The sequence below is a fragment of the Coenobita brevimanus genome, chromosome 23, assembly GCF_032717465.1.
Source record: "Coenobita brevimanus isolate Jiangsu-jjx chromosome 23, ASM3271746v2, whole genome shotgun sequence".
NCBI classification, from domain to species: domain Eukaryota; kingdom Metazoa; phylum Arthropoda; class Malacostraca; order Decapoda; family Coenobitidae; genus Coenobita; species Coenobita brevimanus.
Genome location: NC_136976.1, coordinates 6520949 through 6542293, shown reverse-complemented (window position 1 = coordinate 6542293; position 21345 = coordinate 6520949).

The window sequence follows — 21345 nt, the reverse complement described above, 5'->3', positions numbered from 1 at the left end:
TGGGTCCAGACTACTTAGTCCTGACATTTAAAGCTAGTGTAACTAAATCCCCTTCCTTGAGTGACATTAGATAATAAACCGCAACTACCCTTCCCGTGTCCACATCGAGTTGGAGAGCCCCTACCCACTAGAACATTAAGTCTTAACCAGAATAATGAGAAGTATTAGTAACAGTAGCAGTAGCAGTAGTAACAGTAATTGTAGGAATATCAGTAGAGCAACCCCGTTCTGACTGGCCGAAGAGTAGACCTATCAACCGCAGGCAAGCAATTATCCCTGCAGGGCCAGCCTGTGCGGAGAATCTGTGTTCCCTTGCAATGGACAGTGCTTTGGAACAGTTACCACCTAGCGATGTAAAGTGTTTCCTGGGTTACAGCAAACCATTAGGCTTGCAACTCAGAGTACAGTCATTGAAGGGAGCTCTACATCCAATGTGTGGATGATTGTCTCCTCCACAGTCGCCGAGGAAAAGGTTGTAAAGAGCCTACAAAGCGCATGCTTAAAAGAGGTTTTTCGAAGTGAAGGAATGAAATCTAACGTGCATTAATCTCTCAATGTGTTGAATAATGTCGTCAGGCTCTCTAACTCCTCCTTCTCTAGCGACTTTTTAAATGTACAGTACTTTCATGATAATGATGATAATTATTATGGTTACATGTGTGACGACGACTACGACGTTGTAAATACCCGTACAGCACTGCCATCGCAAAGGAATATATATTGGACAGAGTGGAAGAACTGCAGGAGGCAAGGTCGACCCTGAAGATTAACGAGGCGTTTAATCAGTCCAGGTAAACTTTATCACCTCCTGATGACGAGTCCCTGATGGAAGGCCGTGCGCGAGGGCACCACAAATATTGGTTACCTCCAAGCTCATATCTGCCCGGGATTGAGTAGCACGTCTTATTCCCAATCCCTAGCCAGAATAGGGGAACAAATGACTTGGAATTTGGCGGACGGAGAGACCAGCAAGTTATGTTTTCATTGGCAGGACTAACATGAACAGTGATTTTATGCAGTTAATGAGTTTCGAGGGCAAATCTCTCTCCTTCCTCGGCAGGATCCATATATAAATAAAAGAAAATGCTGGTCTGTCCATCTTCTGTGGAAACCAAGAGTGATGCATATAGAAACCTCTAAATAGCTCTAGAAGGTGTAGCTTTTTTTTTTTTTCTTGTATTTAGTGTGTACATTACAGTTGTTCTAATTTTGCAGAGCACTGCTAAATTTGCAAATTGGTGAATATTCTTAGTAACCTTCTGTTGGTCCAAAGCGGAACTACACGTTTTTATGTGCATCGAACGAGGCTTTTTCGGAGTATAGGAGAGAAGCAGGTCTGGCAAGCGGGCAGGGCGAACAGAAATTCATTCATAAATTTGAGGGCTGGGCTCAGAAAACATAATTCATATTAACTGATGACTCATCTAATTGGATCTAATGAAGGTTTTTAAGATTAACTGACAATTCATATAAAGACGCTTGAACTAATTTTAATGGTGCATTTTACAGATGCCAAAACTTTGTAAAACGTTGGTAAAAAAAAAAAAAAAATGGATTTTCTTATTCTCTCTCTGGTGCAGGCATGTCAGGATGAAACTCACGAGTGAATCTGAGGGTTGGGCTCAAAGAATATAACTCAGTTTAAATTATGAATCACCTAACTGGAATTAATGAAGACTATTTATACTGACAAATGATTCATATGACCAAGTTGGAACTAATAACTCGACAAATTGAAACTACTGAGGGGTGAGCTCAACAAAACTGAGATTCACGTGCTAATTTGAGGGTTGGGCTAAGAGAAGAGAATTCCGATTAACTGATGATTCATATACAGGTAGGCTAATCCGTAAACAACAAAAAAAAGAAAAAAAAAGGTGTCTGTCTGTCTGTCCTCTGTGTAGCTAAATCCAGGGGGATGAATACAGAACCCCCTAAAGAACTATAACAGGTTTAACTTTTTACGACGAATTCGATTGTATATTTTCTAGTTTCTACTGTGGTGCCGCTGGTGGTCTGGACTAGAACTAGTCAGAAATAATCGTCAGTATAGTCGAAAAATGGTAGCCAATTACCGTAGAGATTTTTACTACAACAATCATGTCACTGTTAGCTACTGGGCAGATGGGTGGACGGATGGGTGGGGCGGGTGGAGTGGGTGGACAAGGCTGGTGGCTGGATGGGTAGTGGGAAAATAGGTTCACGGTAGGCATAGCTCCATGGGGAATAGATCCTGGGGGAAATGGGCCCCAAGGAGGAACGGGGCTTCAGTAGATAAAACGGGACCCGGGGGGTCATCTCCACATGGTGAATAGTCGCCCAGAGTCCCTGACAATGCCACTGTGAATGATCATAGGTGTTACCCGGGCAACGTCAGGTACCCCTGCTACATGGAGGTAAAAAAAAGTCTTAGTAATTTGAACAGACGATTTTTTTATTATTTCCTTGCAACCTTCATACCAGTAAATTCAGTTTAGGGAAGATTTCTGGAACTGAAGAGGGTGAATATCGACTAGCTTCATTAACAGCTTCAGTATGAGGTGTTTCATAAATTGACTAAGTTGTCTGCTGATGATATAAACACAAAAATACATCACGTGATTGAAAGTGTTAAGGTTTGTAGTTTGAAAAGGAAGATTAACGAATCATTTTTTCAATGCAGTTAACAGAATTAGAAAGTATATCACTCTTCCTCCCTCCCCCCAGCGCCAGATTGGGGTTCTAAAGGACTCTGAGAAGAGCAGTGGGATGGGGGTACAGTACTTGCATGTATATGAAAGCCAACACATAATTTTGTCTGAGAAAAGTCCTAGCAGTCAAACGCTTCAAAACTTAAGTGGAGGTACCCTGTCTGCTGATGGTACACCTACAAATTGTATTCACGCCAACATGAAACGATTTTTTATACATTTGACAGATTTTCCTGATGATGACGTAAGTTTAAGAATCATTAATGTAAACGATACTGTTAAGTAATTTGCTTAATTGGATGTCAGTTGCCTTTCCTCTCCCTTGCCAGAATAGGGGAATAAGACTTTGGAGTGGGGCAGTGGGTGAGGTCCTCAACCCCCTCTAGCCGATGACGCCATTTTCATTACATGCTTGCCAAACGATTAGATTTAACTCAGGAAAGATCTCTTGTATTCAGTGGATTACTTGAGGCTATATCTAAACTCTTAGATTAGAAAATATCTCTAGAGATGAAAAACATCGTCCAGAGACAGTGTGAGAGAGAGAGAGAGAGAGAGAGAGAGAGAGAGAGAGAGAGAGAGAGAGAGAGAGAGAGAGAGAGAGAGAGAGAGGAAAAAAAAAAAAAAAAAAAGACGTCTGATTCAGGGGGTTAAAATGTGATTACAGGGGCAGGACTAAGCTTGTGGGAATGGAGTGCAGTATGGGAATGTAAGGACCTTGAGTGGCCTTGCGAGAAAGATTCTTAAGATGAGGGGTAACAAAAATAATCGAGGGTTTTATTCAGTTTATAGGTCTGCGTCTGTCTCGTCTGAGTACAATGATCAAAGGTTCACGGTAATTTTTAAGCCGAGCCCGCTTGTTTGTGTCTACTGTATATTTGCTCCTGTAATTTGCATTTTGCGTTTGTGTTCCTGCTTGATTTTATGTTAACATTTTGCATTCTCGTTTGTGTGTATTTGTGTGTTTGTGTTTGTGTTTGCCGTACCAATATCTGTGAATTAATGTGTGTGTGTGTGTGTGTGTGTGTGTGTGTGTGTGTGTGTGTGTGTGTGTGTGTGTGTGTGTGTGTGTGTGTGTGTGTGTGTGTGTGTGTGTGTGTGTGTGTGTGTGTGTGTGTGTGTGTGTGTGTGTGTGTGTGTGTGTGTGTGTGTGTGTGTGTGTGTGTGTGTGTGTGTGTGTGTGTGTGTGTGTGTGTGTGTGTGTGTGTGTGTGTGTGTGTGTGTGTGTGTGTGTGTGTGTGTGTGTGTGTGTGTGTGTGTGTGTGTGTGTGTGTGTGTGTGTGTGTGTGTGTGTGTGTGTGTGTGTGTGTGTGTGTGTGTGTGTGTGTGTGTGTGTGTGTGTGTGTGTGTGTGTGTGTGTGTGTGTGTGTGAGTGTGTGTGTGTGTGTGTGTGTGTGTGTGTGTGTGTGTGTGTGTGTGTGTGTGTGTGTGTGTGTGTGTGTGTGTGTGTGTGTGTGTGTGTGTGTGTGTGTGTGTCAACAACAATAGCCAACATTCCCGCTGTAGGTTATGACAGGAGCCTGGGTGAGTGAGGCTTGTCCCACCAACTCACTTTACACCATATTGATTTTGTTACATTTCTAACTTATATTACAGCCACATGCAGTATATCTAATATAAATAGTTGCAAACATACACACTGGAAAAATAAAAGATGCATTCAGTTTCTCACACTTTACACGCGCATTCACACACAGACTACAATCTCGCTTATATAAAAATTCACAAACATACACATGTAATTACTCATATACATATACGCATTACCACATGCATACACCAGTATACACATTTACTCCCAGAATCACAAATGCTTTATCAAACATTCACACGCCCACTCGCAAAACATATGAATAAGCACAGTTATTCACATACTCATTCATAAATGTATACATCCATACAAATAGTTACTGTTGTTCATATATACATACACCCGCTTACACTCAAAATGGAGCCGGGAGCTCTGTTGCCCAGTTAAATAAACGGTCATCAACTCCCCCTCTATTCCCTGATGGGGGGGATTGTGGACTGTGGAAGAAGGGCAACTTTCAGCCAACAGTTCACCGGGTTCACGTTTTGGATGAACCTGGAGCTACAGCAACTATTACTAATGGGTGATTCACTACACTGAAGTCCCAGCTGATTTAATTTTCTTGTTATTAATTAACCAACTTCTTACATGCGCTTATATTCTTCATTGCATTCCAATTTTTCCATCGTTGTTCCGGGTTTACAAATCGGTCTCCTGCAGTACTAAGATATTCGAGTACCTGAACCCGGTGTTCCACGCTTGCGAATTTTCGATGGTTTTCCCACTGGGATAACTGTGTTCTGTCTCATGCTGTTAACTTCTAGTTAATGAGGCGTGCACGACATGTTTTTAAATCCTTTTCCCTTGTCGTCGCCCCAAAGCCATGACATTAATTCTGAGCTTAATCAGTAGGTGGGAGCGCTTACCATCCACTCACTTGATGTAGTGCTGCTTACAGGTGTCTGCCCTTTCCTCTCCTCCATCTTTCTTTCCTTCCATCCTCTTCTGTCTTTCTTTCCTTCATTCTTTCCTCGTCCTTCTGCCTACGGGTGACTTTGCACTCCCTCTTCTGTCTTTCTTTCCTTCATTCTTTCCTCATCGTTCTGCCTGTGGGTGACTCTACACTGAGTGACAAGTCATATGGTTTCCTGTACACCAAGAAACCATTTACTACGCTGGATAGTAACCATATAAGCAAATTATGGCGCCTGGTGGTTTAGTGGGTAATTACGGGACTCCAATCGGATTGAGCCGACGAAGGTTTATATCGAAGGGATGGTTGGGGTTTATTGCTCACGTAATGCCACTCAGGGATGAGTGAGGCTGGTCACTCTCATCTTAAATGTCAGGACCAACTTGCCTAGACCCGGGCTCCTACGCTTCTCATGGGGCAACGTAGGATTGGATGATGGATGGATGGATGGATCAGGATAAGAATATGATGTCCGTTTTCGAATACGGTAAAGTCATCGGATTATTATAGTTGAACAGCTGTTGCTAACTCAGCGACACACAGGTGGGAGTGCAGCATTTCATTTCCGGCAGTTGTCTCTTTTAGTTCGAATGATGTAGAGTTTCTGAAATAAATTTATGACTGATATGGACTGAAGTTTGTTACTATGGGTTTGAATTTAAATGCATTCACTAATAATATATAATGACGCTGTTTGGGGGCTTCAGAGTAGTCAGTCGCCCTGTACGACTAGTCACACTCACACAGGTATTCACAAACAGGCATATACCCAAATACACTCATACATACGCTTTCACAAAGAAATGCATGCACTGAGTTATTCAGTTATACACATTGGTAGCACAAACTCTGATACACACACACACACACACACACACACACACACACACACACACACACACACACACACACACACACACACACACACACACGCACGCACGCACGCACGCACGCAAAATCGTGAAGCGTTCCACATTTCTTAAAGCTAAATTTGACTTATTGAGAAACAGAGACGGGACCCCACGAGCGTAGCTCATTTCCTGTATATCACAATTAGGTAAACACACACACACACACACACACACACACACACACACACACACACACACACACACACACGCACGCGCGCGCGCGCGTCGAAAAACATTAACATAGGCCTACCTGTAGTGTCCCTATGAATTTGTTTATCGTTGTAGTAACAGTGAGGAATCGGGAACTGCAAAGGGAGAGGGGATACAAAAGAATACATTAGGCCTTTACAAACTTCACTATCTGAAAACTCTCTCTCTCTCTCTCTCTCTCTCTCTCTCTCTCTCACACACACACACACACACACACACACACACACACACACACACACACAATCTTTCCTCTGCTCCCCTCAATGTCCTATCCATTTCCCAGTCTTCGTCAATCCGCAGTCTTCTTGTTCTCATTTCATTCTTTTTCCTCCGACCTCTTTCATTCCCTTTCGTGCTCACTTTCCTTCTCACACTCACTTTTAACCAAGTTCATATTTTTATTCTCTTATCATTCCCTACTAACTTCACTCTCATGCAAATCACACACTTTCACTGCAACCCTGTTCCTCACGTTGTTTATATTTCCCTCTCTTAGTCTCTCTGCATCTTCGTCTCTCATTGCATCTCCCACTATCACAAAGCACTCTCTCTTTCACTGCATCTTCCACTTTCCTTACATCCCTCAGTTTCATTTCTTTCTCCGCTGCCCTACCCTTCCCATTCTCATTTTCATGTTGGTTATCTGTTTATTTCCATTCTAACTGACGCCCATTCCTACTCCAGCATCAACTTGCACTCATGTTCCTTCCTCCACCTGTCCCCAACTTTTCGCACTCGCACCCCGACTCCGGGATTTACCTCCATCCCTAAAACACATTTACACTTCCATGGTAATTTGGCTCTCATCCTAGATTTCGATCCAGCCTTCAATGCTCTCTTACATTTTCATTCCCATTTTACTCAAGCTCCCATTTTTCTTTTTGTTATAGCGAGGGGAGCGAAGAGGAACACTGTCAGATATGTAGTAATGTAGTAAAGCAAATCACCAAAACTGAGTTTCGGAAACTATTATGGCCACATCAGACCTTTGTGCACTAGCAGAGCTTAGGAATATAAGAAAGCAAAACTTGTTACGTAAGTGAATTTTCTTAGAATTCGTCACCATATTTCTGAAATTAGAAACTCCAAAGTAAGCACCAGAATTCACCTATCTTGAAAAACTTTAGAAATACGGTGAACCTATGCATATCACTGAGAAGCTTATGGAAAACAAATGGGAGTTACCTAAGAGACTTTAAGTTCACAACCGTATTACCGAAGAAAAAAACAATAAGTGCCAATCGAGCACTAAAATAAGTTTATCTTCTTAATTGATAGCTACTGGAAAGTTTCTCGGACGAACACAACCGACATTTTAAGTGATGCCGCCCATTACTTGAATTCAATGTATCGCATTCTCACTCTCCCAAGCTGTTTGCCACTACCATTCCTTATCTCACCCATATTTTTATCACAGCTTCCAAGCTCTGCCCCATGTAATTCAAACTGTCACTCTTTTTGGATCTCTCATTCATAGTGTTACGGAATCTTCCACTCACTCCCTCTCCGACTCCCATTCTCAGTTCTGTTACGCGTCCCACTACCACTCTCAAGCGTCTTGCACCCTTACTTTCATGCCCAGTCCAAGTCTAATTTCTTGGCCGTTTTACCATCTTATGTAACTTCCACTCATATTCAGATTCCCATTCCCATTCTATATCACTCCCATCTTTTCTGATATTCTCAGTTTCAGTACAAAATTTACATCCGTATCACCCTTCTTTACTTTGATAACTATTCCCATTCCCATCCTACTTCCACTCCCATCCAACCCCCACGACGTCCTGCTCTCGTTCAAACCCAACCTTACTTCCACTCCCATCCCAATTTCACCTCTCTTCTATCACGTTCAGTCCCATCATTCTCCCCCATTCCCACCAGCCACTCTCCTTACCATCCCACGACGACTACCTGCTCTCAATAACACACCCATTACAACGCCGAAGTTCCTCCTCCCTTCCCAGCTGGTACTCCCATCCCTGCTTCTCTCTGCTGTCAAGCTTCCATTCATACTTATCTCTAACGTCCATTTCCACTCTATTTGCACTCCCATTCTGGCTGCCATCATGTTACCTTTCTTAATTCAGTCAACACTACATCTTCATTTCTGCTGTCTCTTCCATTCTACATAAACTCCTTATTCCACATGTTTCACGAATAACTGTTATTTATCTATCCACTCGACGCAGCCTAAGCACGCACATTCCCTAACAGTTCCATTTCCACTTGACATTGTACAATCATGTAATATCAAAGTCTCGCACACGTATAATAATGTGAATAATAATACGGTTTCATGTCCTCTTGCAGCATCTTTGCACCGCCTTCCTTTTCGTACGTACCGAACGTATATTGGTTACGAAGGTGAGTATTTTTTTCCCTCTTAACCCAGCTCTGTGGTTAACTACACAATCCCGATAAACAGTGGCCTGACAAGCATGATAAGAGTTGGCTTGTCAGCTTGTGTACAGTCACCTGTAGGTTCTGATACATCAAGTGAGTGGATTGAGTGTATACCCAAACAGGAAATCTTTCATTGCAGAGGCAGTTCATCACAAGTCTGTCAACCCGGTCGAGTCACGCATGCCCATACAACGTCCACGTCCTTCAAACTTCCCTCCCAAATCCCACTTCCATGTAGTTCCCATATCTTCGCTTCCATGCCTGCAGAATCCACTCCTATCCCAACACCATGCACCTCCGACCTGCCTACTTCCCTCCCTCCCACCCTCCCAAACTCCGAAACTCCACATTGCAGCAAGTTCTTGCTGCCTCTCCTGTCTTGGACGAGGCTCTGGGGAGCAGTTGCCTCACCTAAATGCCCCGGGTGAAGACAGAGAACTATATGTTTGCTAACATTCTGGCCCGTTTAAAAGTTACTGGCCGCTGTTTATCTTCGTCGGTGGAGGTTCCTACAGGCAGTTGTTAAGCTTAGGGAAAGTTTGTTTTGGGCCAATAATTTCGTCTTGGCCTAGCAATTGGTCTTGTCTTTGGGTGGAATTCTAATATTGTGTCCTCGGTTCTGATGGCCTTGTTGGTAGGCTTTGTTCCTCGCTGACTCGTGGCAACACACACACACACACACACACACACACACACACACACACACACACACACACACACACACACACACACACACACACACACACACACACTATGAAGAGATTGTGTCACTGTGAAGACGTGAATCCAGTAAGATGATGATTATCTGTAAGTGGGATATTTCACTAAAAGGTCTAGAAATATGTATGCCAGATGCCAAAGTAAATGCACAAATGAGTCAATATTACTGAGTGTCTGTACTAAAACAATACACACAGATTCTCATTAAAAGTGAGCAAAAATTAAACTTCTCTTCTGTTTAATCAAGTAATAAAGAAAGAAAATGCATGAAACATTATTTAGTTGCTTTGACAGTTTGGGCAGCTCACATATTCATGATAGGCAATGCAAGTAAGTTAGAGGCAAAAATGTAATTGTACCTTTGTGTGTCTATCCCCGGACATACAGTACACCTGTCATTAAATTCCCTTAGGCCCAACAGACCCTCTACAGAGTACGCCATACACCTTGACTTGTCTCTGCTTCGGCATTAATACCCATCGTTGTATTGAGTACATGGATTTACACTCAGAATTATGTAAAACAGTATCAGGACTTTTTTCAAATATCAGTGAGTCTGTGGGAGATCAGTAAGGCCAGTTTTAAGGAACTTTCAAATATTCAGACAGATCCGTGGTCCAGTCTGGGATCCAACTTGCGTCATTTTCCAGCCATTTCTTCACTGCATTCTACAGTTGCCGATACCGCCCCCCCCCCTCTCATTTTATCTCTTTCCTCTTTTAATTTCATTCTTTTTTCCATTTCGTATTTATCCTTCTTCCTCTATTTTCTCTCTCCATTTCTCTCGTTTTCTCTATCTCTCTCTACGTTTTTTGCTTCTCAACCCTCTACTTGCATATTCTCTCTTTCATTACTTCCTGTTTCCCCTTCTCTCTCTTCTTTCATTCAAGATTTACTCCTTCATTGCTTCCTCGTTCTCCTTCCTTTTATTTTTTGTTTACTTTTTTCTCTCCTCGCGTTTTCCTCTTTACCTTTTTTCCTTTTTCTTCCAGTATCTCTCTCCCCTCGTTCCATTCTCTCTTTCATCCCTCCCGCTACCTCAGTTCTCTCGCTCTCTCTCTCTCTCTCTCTCTCTCTCTCTCAAAATTCAAGATGAAAGCTAATTTTAAGTGAAAAGACTATAGTTCACCGTATTTATACAATTCTGTGAGTTCTGTTGCAGGATCAGACGCTGTCCTCTGTGGGAGAATGATGGCTAGAATCAATCCTACCTTATAATGGCTAAGTATAAATTTAAAAAAAAAAAGCTTTTGCTGTAATTACAGTGCATGTTATAATCAGAATGTTGTATGTGCTCTGTTTTATGGCAGTGTATGTCATCGGCATGGAGAAAGTATGAAGAGATGTATTACTGATCTTTAAACTGCACTGGTCCTTCTGTAAGGACTATGGAGATGACTGTGACCATTTTTCTAGAAACACTGCTAGGGTGGCTGCAACCGTCCTTCCAGCCGACCAAGGGAAATTTTCATATTTTCACTGATTTATTCCCACAAAACTGCTGATCATACTCAATGATTGAGTTATGTGGCTCCTCCCTATCCAACCTGCCTGAAGGTGTTGCATCACTGTGTCACCCAGTGGCCACCATGGAGTGAGGATGTTGCCATGTTTCTCCCAACTACCCCCCTTCCTCCATCACCCTAGCAGACAAGAAGTGCACCAAGCCACCGAAGTTGCACCGCTCAACTCCAAAGGAAAGGATGTGGAAGTGAGGAGAGAAAAATGCTAAAACTGAAGAACATTTGACTATGTGTGTCGAGTGCAAGGTCGTTCTTTGTTTGGGAGGGTGCTTCCGTGGCTACCCTACCTCCGAATGCATCTAAGAGTCAGATAAGATTGTTAATATGTGTAAATATCCTAATTTAGCATATGCAAAACTATAAAATTAGAGTAACAGTAAACAAAGAGACAATGGCATGTGACAATGTAATGTGTGATGCACAAGTGAAAATGAAAGTGATGCTCTGAGAGTGTTTTTAACCCCTATCTACTGGGAAACGTTTATACTCGTCACAATGAGTGTGCTACATGGCCGCCGGGTAGTAGCTATACATGCAAATGTCTTCCCGCCACCATTTGAACCAGTTGCCATTTCATCTTGGCACCAAAGGGCAGGGAGGGAGTCCCTCCACAGCACACAGGCGAGAGTTAGTCTGTCCCGTGCTTCTGCCAGGTGTGCAATGATGTATTCATGTTCCTATTTGTCTGATTCCGTCTACACCACCTGTAGCTAACTACATCATCCACCCCTGCCAAGTCTCTTTCCTAGGATACTAGAAAAGAGCTCATTGATAGTGCAATAAGGCATGCCTTGGATACAACAGTGTCTAGTTTATCTAGCAGTGAAGATATTATCGCCTTGAGGGCAAAGCCATAGTCGGTGCCACGGGCAGTCACATGAACACATCCGCTCTCACGCCGAAAATTAGTTATCTTTTTCACGTCAATACTCATCAACGCAACGACCTACAGACCTGGGGAAACTATCATTCGGAAGAGCAAGAGTTGTTACATAATATGGTCTTTAATCCGCTTCCCTAAGTGCTATACTTTCTGAGATATTAAGGTTTCAAAACATGCAACTTCCAGGAAATTATCTGTAGCGAGGTGATGACTGCATTAAAAATAGCCCGGCGTTTGGGGGTTAAGCACACCACTCCTCTGTTTGAAGAAATAATGTACATATGTGTGAAAATGCTGTTTTTATATATAACAAAGTAAAATTTTAGAACTCGCTTCCCCAGAGTTGTTTTCCTCCAAATTTCAACCCACAACTGTTCAAGTCTAACTGTTACAGATATTTTATGAACAGAGGACACCAGTAATCTGGTGTATGGATTAATTTTTTTTTACCCATATGTTTTTCCCTCCTCCGTTCTGTTATTTATAAAAAAAAAAAAAAGTTACATTGCACTGCACTATACACTAGCCAAATTTAAGATGATTCACTACGCCTTAATTCTGAATTGTTATAGTTCTATAGGTCCAGAGATAAGTACTTACATAAACAGAAAATAATCTTGTAAGTGCATAACTAATAAAAAATGGTAGAAAAATAAGGAAATAAACGACTCTTTCTGGTGGAGTCCAGTGCTACATTTTTCTCTCATTTGGCAGCTCTGTGTAAATATGATACTTCAGAACCTAATAAGTGGCTTACAGTAATAAGCGATACTTTTAGTGATAATTTGCAAAGAAACACAAAGTAAACATGAGGAAGAAGTTACGACTAACTATGTGTGCTGAGTGCAAGGTCGGCCTTTGTATGGTAGAGTGCTACCATGCCTGCCAATCCTCTGAATGCTTCTAAGTCTCGGGAAAGTTTGTAAATATATGTAAATATTCTAGTTTAGGAGGTAAGAAAATAAACAATTAGTGCAATTATGAGTACTGAGAACATTGTGAGGTATACTGCATTTTACTTTGCTACGCACTAGTAAAGGCGAAAGTAATGCTTACTACTTATTCTGGATTATTATAATTTTATAAGACCGAAGATAAGTACTTACAGAGACAAAATTACCTTGCAAGTACATAACTTTTAACACGTGAGAGAAAAATAAGTAATTAAGTGACTATTTTTTATGAAATCAAATATTAAAAATTTTATCTCATGTGGCAACACTGTAATTACGTTCCTTCAGTACCTTGTATGTAACTTTGTAGTAATTAAATGATAAGTGATGTTTTAGCTGAATATGCAAAAATTATACGGAAAACATTGTGTTGTCACATCGATTACTATTACGTTCACGTAGCACATCTAGCTCTTGTGACTTTTCTCCTGTAGGTTACGACCAAACCACAGTACAGTGCAACAAGTGTCCTTAAAATGGAAAATTTGCGATTGATTTTTCTAGTGTTAGAAAGCACGAAATTCACCACCAAAACTTCGTCCTGCACGTAATGTGCCAGCCACTTGAAACACAGCCTATCGCCTGCCTGGGCGAACCACGCTCGTCGACCACACAAAACACCTCCTCATTAACTCGCTCTCCTTCCAGTCCTGGACCGTCTAAAATTTAAACATGTTTGGTTAATATAAGCAGGTCAAAACAGCTCGTGACAGCATCCCATTTTTCCCGTATCTGCCACACCAACGACGTGGATTATAAACACACCACTGCAGCGAAGGATTAAACCTAAGTGTTAATGTCTGCCATGACTCGATTCGAAATCAGACTTGGGGCAAACGCATGTTGGGAGGTTAACGTGCCACGTAGTAAGCCTGTGGTTCAGTTTAGTTACGATAACGGTGTGTCTATTCCTGCCACCTCATGACAGTTTTGTTGAACTTACAAACCTCTCACACTTCAGGGTTAAAGAAGGTAGATATTTAACGCCTCTATTTCTAAGAAGTCTCTCCTAAGCATAATTAAATCGTTTCCCAATACCAAAAAAAAAATGTTCTAAATTTATGTCACTTGGCTCGGGGAATTAGGAATGATGTATACGAAGAGATGAAAGATTATATGAAGAAGGGGGAAAATATGACAGTGTGAGAAAGATGATCTAGAAATGAGTAAACCAGTCCACAAATAAATAAACAAACGGAAACAGAAGGAAACGAGTTCGAAAGAAAAAGGGGAAATGTGCAACACACTGAGACTGTGAGACAACCTCCAAAAGGTCACAGGCAAAGAATGAAGAATACTGACCGACCAGGGGGAAAAAAATCACCTGAGAAAAGATAGAGGAGAGATGAGATGAGATGAGAAGATACGAAACACAAGTTAAGCAGGAGTGATGCTGACAAAATAAGAAGGAATAGGAATGGCCTACTGATAAATGTGTGAATTTAAAGCATATGAGAAGAGAGTGTGAGAATATTACAGTAATAAGACAAGACAGAGTAAAGTTTTTTTTTCTCTCTCTCTCTCTTTCTCTCTCACACACACACACACACACACACACACACTGAGAAACAGCAAAAAAGAATGTAATTAAGTTGCCTGAAAAGGGGAGAAAAGGACAGTGAGAAAACGTTGCTATGTAAAAGCAAGCAATACACAAAATGATTTGAGAGATATAAGCTGATAGAGAGAGAGAGAGAGAGAGAGAGAGAGAGAGAGAGAGAGAGAATATGAATAATATGTGAGAACGAAAGAAAGAAGAACGGAGCAGCAAACTGACAAGAGAGGGATATTAAACCTTTCAACAGTGTTTTTTCCCCAGATACTACGAGACGATATTCTTCAGCTCTGAACTCCACTGGTGAGGAGTCATGGGGAGGATGAAGATGGTGGCGACACAAGACCCGGGGGAGGCCGAAGGATGAAGGAAGGTCTGATGACGCCGACCTTAGAGACATTACTGATAACTTAAGTCTGTGACTATTCAAAGTGTTGTGAGGATTATTCGAGACTGGAATTACTTGGAAATGTGAGATTATTCGAGATGGTGTTGTGACTATTCGAAATCGGGAGAGCCTGAACACTAAAAAAAATGATGCTGTGGCAATGCTGGGAGCTTTTGTGATGATACTGTATATTTTGGAATTGTTCAACATACTGAAGGGGACTGAACCGGAGACTACAGGGAGACGAGTGGAAGATGAGGCGGAGACATGATGATATTTCTAGGGCGGTGTCGGGATTATTTGGGGTTTGTTTTGGGGTGGTTGTGTGATTGTCTGAGTAATGATTAAGTCATTGCAGAAATTATTAAGGGCGGTGTTGTGATAATTCAGCAAAGAATTGTGGTTATCATTATTTACATTATTATTAATATTATTATTAATATCATCATCATCATTATCATTATTATTATTATTATTATTATTATTATTATTATTAATGCTGTTACCGTGGATGGGGCTTGGGAAGGTTTCCTGCCAGCTGGCAGTTGGGCTTAATTCGTCACAAAATATCACTCAGGTGCTAGCAAGGTTAATCACTCGCCTTAATTGGGGGAACTTGTAGTCTTAGCCGGGGCCTCTACGTTGTTGCTGTTTATTGTTATTATTGTTATTATTATTATTATTATTATTATTATTACTATTATTATTATTATTTATTATATCATCATCATCATCAATACCTCCGCCAACGAAGATAGAGGAGGTTATGTATTAACCTACCGATACGTCTGTTCGTTTGTTGGTTTGTTTGTACACACGATATCTCCACAGTTCTCTGAATTTCAATGAAATTTTGTGGAAGGGTGGGTCATGAGGCAAGAAAGAATTGATTAAATTTTGCATCCGGATCCTGCAATGGCACTGGCGGAAGTATGCGCTGTCTGGATGTTTTCTAATTGTTATTATTATTATTATTATTATTATTATTATTATTATTATCTATTATTATTATTATTATTATCATTATTATTATTGTGGCGAGGTAATATTATTGGTAATATAAACATCCTTACTCCTCCTATCTATTCTACGGTCTCACACTAATTATCATTATTACCACCATTTATACATCACTCTCAGCACCCAAATCTACACACACGTTCGCAAAGCTTCTGTACAGCCCTAATGATGCATAAGCTGTTTCCTCTCTCCTTGCTTCTTATGTTTAGATTATAGCCTAGTTTCTCCTCTGAACCCCTCGTTTTAGCGCTCATTTCCTGTTATCCCCCCTCGCCCCGGATTTCCCCTCTTTCCCTTTGTCTTCACCTCATGTGTTCTGTTAAACTCTCTCTCTCTCTCTCTCTCTCTCTCTCCCTTCTCCATTCTCACCCTGTCCCTTTACTCCAGTGTCCTCTCTCTCGCTCTCCCCTAATTCCCCTCTCCTTAATTCCCCCATTCTCCCCGTTGTGGAGGGGTAATCAGGAGAGTTTGTTTCTCCGCCTCCTCGCATTGTCCTGCTAACGAGGGTAGGGGGAAATAGAGGGGAGGGGGAATGGGACGGAAGGGGAAACAGAGAGATGAGTGTAGAGAAAGGAAGTAATGTGGGAAGGAGAAGATGATGGCTGGAGACAAGTGGACGGAAAGGAGTGGAAAGTAAAAGAAGAAAAGAGGAAGATAAGAAAAGGGCTAAACAGGAAAAGAGGGGATGAAATGAAAACGCGTGGAAGAGGGAGGAAGAAGGAAAACAGAAAGGATGGATGAGAAGGAAGAGGAAGAGAACGAAGAAAGGGGAGGTATAAGGAGAAGGGAGAGGAAGAAGGGGAATGAGAGGTGAGCGAGAAGAGACAGGAAGGTCGAGAAAAGACAGGAACGATGAAATGGGAGAGGAAGGGAAGAAGAGGAGGGAATGAGGAGAAGAGGGAGGAGACAGGGCAAGGGAGGGAAGAGAGCTGAAGTGGGAGAAGGGGGATGAAGGGAGAAACGTTAGGGAGGAAAGTGGTAAGAGAGAAGAAGCGTTAGAAGAGAAGGAAGAGAGATCAGAAATGGAAGGAGGGAAAAGAGAGGCGAAAGGAGGGAAGAGGAAAGGGGAGAAGAGAGCTCAAATCAGAGAACTACCTACAAGTAAATATGATGCGATAGAGTTTCTCATCATTTAAACTTTAGTGGTTTTACTAATGCTCTACATAATGTTTGGCTTCTAAGTGATTATTAAAATGACGGCTAAAATAACTAAGCACCAACTCAATGGGTGAGGAAGGACAGAGGTTTAAAGATCGGTAGACAAAAGCACGTGGGAACTGGGTCAGAGAAAGGAAGCGAGGGAGGGGAGAGAGTGAGAGGGAGGGAGGAGAAAGGGGACGAATGGGGGTTAGATGGTGGGAGGGGACAGACAGGGGACGAATGAAGGTTAGGAGAGAGACAAAAATCTCAGGAGACAACACAGAAAGAGGATGGAAGGAGAAAAGGTGAAAGGATGACAGGAGAGAGGATGAGAGGGAAGGAAGGAAGAGGGTGAGAGGAATGGAGGAGAAAAAGAATGAAAGGGAAGGAACAAGTAGGTTAAAATAGATACATGGAAGACGGTAAGAGGGATGGAGGAGATAGGGTGATGGGAAGGGAGAAGGGATGCTGAGGAGGAGGAGGAGGAAGAGGGTGAGAAGGGGAAGATGAGAAAATCTGGGCGGGAGATGGGAAAAGTAATGACATAATTTAAGCCCTATTGTCGGAAGAATTATGCTATTACGTCACCGTACACGGGAGTCCAGCGGGAAGAAATTATGCTAATGACTGTGGCTGGAGCGGAACCTCCCATTTCATATTTAATAAGTGTAGTTTATTGCCTGTGCTGTATCATTTCGGGTCTGAATACACTCTGTAGACAGTTTAAGTAGCTTCGAGGACCCGTAACACACTTTCTTTAGAGACTTATTCTGTCCCTAACTCCACATTATCCCCTTGTGTGCTAAGGATAATTATTACGACGAAAAATAATAGTACAACCAAACAAGGTTATTGCCTAAAGTATTCAGTATCATTAGCTAAGAAAGATGCTCAACGAAGCCTCCTATGCTTTTTAAAATACGATGCTCTGGGTCGTATGATGGAAACTAAGAGCGACAATGAGTGAAAAAGTCCCCCCTCTCTTTTTTTCTTCCAATAAATTCTACAACATGACGTGATGATAATGCTTACATGATCTATCCAGCGCTGCTACCGCCACTTTGGAATGTGGAATGTAGGCACATCAGTTCTAACATCTGTAGGTACTGTACAAATGACCGTCAAAACTAGGGTCTTGTGTAAACATTCACAACATTAATTCAGACAATTTTAGCTCACTCTCTGCGGATATTCTTGACTGAAATGACATCGCAGCAAGATTTCACATCGAGTGAAGACCACTTGTTGGTAATTTGAAGCTTTTCCAAAGTGTGCCATCGCGGACTGTAGCTGGTGTAACCTACCAGAGTTTCAAAGTACCACCTTAACACTGGATAACAGCCTTTTGTTCTTTGTGAAGCTTACCTACCCATGGACAGTTAGTGGATGAGTAGAAACTATGGATCAAGAGTTAACACTAGGTAACCTGGGGAGTTACTCACATTATCTCCTGAGCGGAAATTCAAGCTACTGCTCGTGTTGTATCCCGTTCGCAGCTTTTTTCTCGCTGCTCTGGGTTATGCGGCCAGAGCATGTATCCATCTCAGGAAAGATGGTTGTCCCTGCCCTGCAGAGTACGGGGAGAGCCTTAGGCAAGGTGTAGCATCCGCTGGCAGACCAAAAAGGTAGTAGGTGGGTGATTACCATTGTCCCAGGAGATACTATTACGGGAGTGAAGTGGGGCCAAGACCCCTGTAACTGGCCTTGCACAACATTCACAGGGCAACTCATCCAATTAACTAAGCAGTCAAAGCCCAGGCTGAAACTCCTAGTCCTTCATATCTCCTATACATAGCTCTTCCTCATGGGGGTTATAACGACTGCATTTTCCCTGCACCTCGCCTCCTGGAAGGACCTTGTTTCGACCTTCGCGAGGCACTGACTGCCAGAAGAAGGCGGTTGCTTGCCTGAGGTCGATGGATCTGCTCGACTAGACAGACAAGGGTAGGGAAACAATTTTCATTAATCCCACTGATGGGATAGGACAACACTGCTGCTCTGTATCCTTTCCGTAACGCTTCTTAGTGACTAACAACATAAATAATTCTTGTGCAAAACTCTTGTTACGGTTTAACATGCAAGATAAACTGTAATTTTAGGGTAAGTTAAAATAGGCAGACTATAGTTACTGAGTATATTTACGTAATCAACGATGGGGCTGATTTCTAGAATCCATATCCATGAATTTTATTAATGCTGTCTGACGATTTTATTAAGCTGCGGACCGACTTATCGAATTAGAGACATTAAATATCTGTATCTATAGTAGCCCTTATTAGGTCGAATACAGGACCGGACCTTCTCCTCGGAAGGAGAGTGATATCCAGAATTAGTCCACCCCCATGCCGGTGAAGTAGGAAATGGGAAGGGGTGTGTATAGGACAGCTGATGCATGTGAAGTCAAGATGCTGTAGTGGCTATGTCTATGTTTAATTGTCATCGGTATAATCGACAGAGTGCAAACATATTCATCACATAAAAGGGTATACTACAAGAAATAACTTTAAATGTTACCCATGGCTTGGGATAATAACATCGACTCCGAGAACACACATCTTAGCCTTCATTAACCCCCCCAGGATGACAGTATGAGAGATATTCCCAAGTTAAAAAAACAGTCTCAAGGTAGTAGGAATATAATATAGACCCCTCCATGAGCTAAAGGGTTAAAACAGCAAGTTATGAAGGATTACGAGAAAATTATCAGTCCCTATACTACGATCAAGTCCATTTTGTTATTTATTCTTGCCGCTTTTGGATTGTTTTTCTTTTTTCAAATTGTTAAAGACCTCTCGTACTGAAGTCTTGTTTTTTTTTAAATAATTATACCGAACTAATTTGGAAAAACCTCTTCTGCCCTAAATAAACCTGTTTGGAAGTGGCGGTTTTAAATGTTGTCCTCCGGTTACAGATGCTGGAGGGAAAGAAGTGATGGTCCTGATGAGAGAGAGAGAGAGAGAGAGAGAGAGAGAGAGAGAGAGAGAGAGAGACAGACAGACAGACAGACAGACAGAGACAGACAGACAGACAGACAGACAGACAGAGACAGACAGAGACAGACAGACAGACAGACAGACGGTAAAATAAAAGACAGAAAGGGAATAAGACAGAAGATAGATGGAAGGGGTTAGGGAAGAGGTAAAGGAAAAAGAGAGGCAAAAAGAAAACCAATAGAGGGATTCTGGGTCTAAGAAAGGAGGGATATTTAGATAAAAGGTCCGGATTTCACAAGCTTACTGTAGATAGGACCCAATAGACTACGGGTCACCTATTGATCCGTCCCATGGTTAGCGGCCGGTGGAATAGGACCATGGGATTTACTCTGACAAAACAAATCAGGATATAATTTTAAGACATTCTAGTCCCATTTATCTATCCCCTCAGTAACGATCGGTCGAAATGACTGGGTAGAAAGTGTACACATCAGTTCTGAATTTCCTGGTAAAGAAACTTAACTTATTACCATTTACTGATAGACAGAGAGGGAAAGAATATCTAAAGCCATTCTCTGACCTCCAGTATGATGTTATTTCAGGCCGTTCAGCTAAATGTACTGAACTACAACTTAGAGAAATACATAACTGTTGTCATATCTTAATGCTCTACCCACTGTACCACGGACAAATGAAATCAGCTGTGCGTGACGTCATAAATGGCAGGATGTCTGACAGGTTATGTACAATGTAGGCTTCTCTCCACTGCCGCAACTGGAAATGGTGAGGGTAACTAAGGAAAAATGCATTGTGTGTAAAAGTTGGGAGGAATATAACAGGGAAAAATAAAGACATTAGGAAGACTAAATGTCAATTGGATTGAGGATATTGATGTAATCAAGAGGGCGTCCTGCTTACTGGGAAACCTCTCTCTAGTCAGTATCTGAGATACTAGGTTTGAGTCATTATCTGCCAACTGAATTTATATTCATTAGTTTACGCTGCATAATGCATGATTACTTCTCCATATTTTACTCATATTCATTTCCAATTGTTCTGTATATCAGCATTTGCATTTCTATAGCATCACTTTGAGTACTCCTCTCACATTTCTTCTTCCAAGCTCTTAGAAGACTCACATTGCATGAATAGGTGCTGCAGTGAATATGATCTCGTGAACTGTAAAAGGAACGGCTGATTGGGTGATAAAAGAGAAGGGACTGAGGGGACTGAAGGGGAGACGCAGTGAAAGGTAAAAGTAGTGGATGAAAAGGAGGAAATGTGAGGGGAGAACTTGGGGTGAAAGGAAAGGGGAGAAACTTGGGGAAGGGGAACGATGAGGGGTGTGGGAGAGACTTGGGGGAGAAGAAGCTTCAGGACGAAGAGAAGAGGTTTGGGGAAGTAAAGAGTGAGGGGGAAGGGGAGGGAAAAGCGAAGTACAAGGGGGTTACAAAGGATAGTAAACAGTAACAGACCTATTGGTTCTTTTGTGGCTGTTTGGTATAGGGAAGA